This window comes from Hipposideros armiger, unplaced genomic scaffold (genome assembly GCF_001890085.2).
Source record: "Hipposideros armiger isolate ML-2016 unplaced genomic scaffold, ASM189008v1 scaffold_124, whole genome shotgun sequence".
In the NCBI taxonomy this organism is placed as follows: Eukaryota; Metazoa; Chordata; class Mammalia; order Chiroptera; family Hipposideridae; genus Hipposideros; species Hipposideros armiger.
This window is the reverse complement of record NW_017731474.1, coordinates 916287-920687: the sequence shown is the minus strand read 5'-3', so window position 1 is coordinate 920687 and position 4401 is coordinate 916287. Positions and strand designations below refer to the sequence as shown.

Below are 4401 nucleotides of genomic sequence, written 5' to 3'. Positions count from 1 at the left end.
TTTTTTTTTTTTTAAGAGGGGAGAGTGACTGGTACAGCCTGAGTAATGTTTAGTCACTAGGTCAGAAGATGGCAGATGTCCTTCATGGCTATTACCATACCAAGACTGCATGTGATTGAACTAGAAGTGCTATTAGGAGAAGAAAGGCAAATGCATGCTGGAAAGGCAAAAACAAAAGGGACCACAAAGTCATACAAAGAAGGTAATACTACAGAATAACAAAATAAACCTAACATGAGAGATTTCAAAGTTCTAACAGTCCAAGAGATAAATCTGGAATTATAAAATGGGGAAGATGTAGCAGAAGACAAGTAAAACAAAAACCAAAGAAAACAAACAAAAAAAAGGGTTTAGTGGATAGATATTACAGACTCCATCAATAGAGGTATACCATCTGGGAAAAAGGGGATGATGGTCCTGTTTTGTTCTGCACTAGACATACCCCACTTCAGATAAGGAACTCCATTTTGTGCTCCCTACCTTGAGAGTCATACAGGCAAAATAGAGCATGTACAGAGATGAGAGGCCAGAAGACTCGAATCATGCCATTGGAGTAATGGTTGAGAAAATGACTGTTTAGCTGAAGAAGGAAGGATTCTGGGCAAGAGATTGTGTAGGTGGTGATAAATGTATTTAAAGTGGGGAGGATTAAGACCAAAGTAGCTGAACAAAATAGAAGTCTGTGTCTCACTCACATCATAATCCAGATAGGTCTGTGGTGGTGATAGCAGAGTTCAACTTCTCAGGTTGTGGCTCCACCTTCCTCCAGACCTTTGCCTCCTCAACGCAGTTAAGAGAGAAAGAGAGTGAAGACTCTAAGTGTGCACGTATGTGTGAGTGTGTGTGTGTTCATCCATGGACCATGCCTGACACTTCTGCACATCACTTCTCACATTCCATGGGCTAAAATTCATTCATACAGTCACACCTACTGCAAGGAATGCTGGGAAAAGTAGTCTTGTACTCAGAAAAGAAAAAAATGGCGACATGAACATTAATGAGCACAAGTCATTTTCCCAAGGCTGTGCATAGTGAGCCCACAACTCTGGAGAAGAGAGATTGATTAATAACCCACAGGAGGGAAAAGAGGAGGAGGGGGAAAAAGAATCCCAGCCTTTGCTCCTTTGTTCTTAATAGGTTGGATGCTTCATTTTGCTTTTCCCTGCACTTCTTTCTCTTTTCCTTCCCCTTCCCAGGACTTAACTTTGTGTTAATTCTGACGTCATGACTTGTGAACCGTGTTCTTCATTTCCTGCCTCTCTTTGTATTAATTATNGAATGTAGGCCCAAAGTGATTAGATCTTGTACTTCATAAGAATGTAGACCTCTACTCTTATAGGTGAAATATTCCAATTTTTGATAATTAAAAACAAGCTGCGATCACATGAGGGTAAACATGTATACACACACACACACACACACACACACACACACGGTTATTAGATTACAACCTCTGAGTTAAATATTGGGGGATGGATTCAAACACTCCATGCCCATAGAGGAAAGTGTTGGACGTGAAGAAGAAACTCAAGTGGTTCTCATAAAACTGGAACATGGAGTGTATGAAGGGCTTTATGAGGAATCTACTTGGAAAAGCAGGTCAGAGGACATTGAATATCAGGTAGGAAGTTTGAATCTTATCCTCTCGGAATGGGGAGCTAATGAATGTTTTTGATCAAGGGAGTGGATTTATCAGATGGAAGAATATTCTGATCCACTGTAAGAGAAACATTAATCAGAGAGCTTGGCACCACGCTGCTGTATTACATACCACACTGCTACGTGCTTTATGCAGATTAAACCACTTCACCCTAACAAACTAAGGTAGAGGTAGATTTTGTTAATTATTTTCATTTAACACATGATAAATGGAGGCTTCTGGGAGCGCCCCAAGATCATACAGCTAGTGAAGGAGGGGCCAGGATTTGAATCCAGACATATTTAGTTACTAATGCTTGGATAGTTAGCCCCTCTGGTGTACCAGATTTTTTTTTTTAAGAGAGGGGGAGAAATCTATTATTTCTTTTAATCTATTGGGTTGTCGGAAAAGACATGACATATTTTTCTATGTTATTCGTTGCAAAAATGGGTCATGACTTTTCTGACAACCCAATAGTAGCTTTTTCTTCTGTGATTTTACTAGATATTCAAATCTCTGAGAGCAAGGATAGAGTGTTCAATTCCACCAGGAGGGCTGATATTAGGAAGCAATTTGTAGGAGGTAGAGCACTGGCTATGGGAAAGGTATGACCCATGCAGTTCGCCTTGGATATAATGAGTGAGCGATTGTCCAAAAAATGCAGTATTTTGGTGTGTAGCCTGCCTTCCTGGAGGGTGGGGCTCATCTCTGAGAGCATGTTAATATTGTCACTTGTTGCCTGTCACTAAACATGTGATGACTAAGTTTACTGATGTTTTTCAAGGTTGTGACCTATGTTTCCCTGTTCCTCAGGAAGAATGTGGAATCTCTTACCCCAAAGCCAGGTCTGGCATATTATCTACACTCCTGACCTGAGCCAGCAGCAATTTCAAAGGTTCAAAAAATGTGGAATGTGTTCATTGCGTCTTTCTTACTTATTTGATGCTCAGCTTGTGGTTTTATAATGGGAAAGTGAATAAGATAAGGTCTAAGATCCACTTAAGTTCTGGAATTTCTGAGTTATTTGAAAATGAGCTCATTGCGGGGGATGTTTTCCTGGTAAGCAATAGTATCTTCCTAATTGCTTTGTACATAATCTATTTCTACATGTGTGTGGCCCGGCAGCTCCCTTTCTCTGTTCCATGGGCGAATGAGTCTTTCAAAAGGTTCCTTCCCGAGCCCCGTGCTATGCTGCAGCTGCCCATCATTCTGGCCCAGACACTGGCTCACACGGTCAGAGTGGGACATCTGTCAGTGGACTTGTGGGACAGTAGGGCAGAATAAATGAAATCAGGGCTGTCATGGAAAATGTGGACCATCTGGTCGGCAGGCCATGCCATCTCCCCAGGAGACAAGCACAGCGGCACAAGAGGAGGGCCAGTGCCATGGCTCATAGAAAGCGTGAAACTGTGTTTCCGCCTGTCCCTAGGCCATGTTGGGTTTGTTGTGGATCTTACGGGTGCTCCCTCAACCATATGCCCATACCTATTTCCTTCAGTACAAAGCCTGAGCCCAGAAACTTCATTTTGCAGGGAGAAATCTCTTAAGAATTGACTACAAGGGTTAGGAAAATGGTGGGGAAGTTGGCTGAGTTTAAAGTGACGTTGGACTGGTTTCCTATCTTTAGCATTGGCTTTCTCATCCTTTTGGGGGAAAAGGGGCATGCTTATACAGTTGACTCTTCAACAACACAGGTTTGAACGTGTTGTTCCACTTATACACAGATTTATTTTCAAGAAACAGATGTACAGTCAGCCCTTCGTACCTCTGGGTTTTGCACCCTCGAATTCAACCAACTTGGATTGAAAAACAGTATTTTTGATCTGAGGCTGGGAACCCGAGGATGCGGAGGACTAATTGTGTGCATTGTTGTATGCCATTTTATTTATATAGCAGACTTGAGCATCTGTTGACATTTTGTATCTGCAGAGGTCCTGGAACCAATCTCCTGTGGATACTGAAGGAGTGTAGTTAAGTTTTAGGTGAGTCAAAAGTTATAGGTAGATTTTTGACTGCACGGGTGCCCCTAAACTCCATGTTGTTTAAGGGTCAGCTGTACTCTTATTTAATGTTTTCCTGATTATAAAAGATGTATGTTGCAAAGCGTCATATTAGGAAGTTATCTTCTTGATGCTGAAGGCAATAACTCTGATGGTCATACTTAATTAAAATCCTAGAGACTGCCTTGGTAGGCAACTCAACTGTCAGTGTTGCTTTAGGTAACCTAGTTTACCCAGTGTGTACTGACTAAAGGTTATAACCCAAGTGGAGAGGAAAAAGGCAATATCCAGCCATCCTCAGTGCTTTCCCCACCCTGGACGAACAAACACCCCCCTCCCCTTTCTACAAACACATATCTATAAAGGCTGAGCTGACTCATGCTATGGCTTCTGAGAATGAAATACAAGTGATGCCTGAACCCCAAGATGATACACTGAACAAAGAGTGTTCTTTGCTCTTCCAGGAACCCTGACTTCCTAATAAAAAAACCTAGCTCACTCCGTTTTGCATGAATAAAATTTCTAGGTCAAAGTCAAATGAATTGGCTATCCTAACAGTTTGTTTAAGGCAGAGGTAGTCAAATAGCTTTGCCTTTAAAAGGCTCAGGGAAATGAAGTGGCCCGGCCTGCCAGAAAGTTAAACTGTCCCCACAATTGGTTATTTGCTCACCAGGGCTTGCGGAGTAATGCACCTGTGAAAATGAATGCCAGGTTTTGGCAAATGGGTCCTCCAAGTTAGTAAACTAAATAGATCCCTGAGGC

At 41.9% G+C, this 4401-nt stretch overlaps 1 protein-coding gene across 2 annotated transcripts in view; it reads left to right on the top strand.

Moving 5' to 3' along the window:
• The window catches only part of GNA14 (G protein subunit alpha 14), a 189014-nt gene that overhangs the window by 45803 nt on the left and 138810 nt on the right, over window positions 1-4401 (top strand). Inside the window, exon 1 of one of the 2 annotated variants that reach the window (XM_019648305.1) lies at window positions 2517-2534. The exons of the other annotated variant lie outside the window; for it this stretch is intronic. The gene's annotated coding sequence lies outside the window, so the exon portion shown is untranslated. Of the gene's footprint in view, window positions 1-2516; window positions 2535-4401 lie in introns of those variants that run through there. 2 annotated transcript variants of the gene reach the window in all.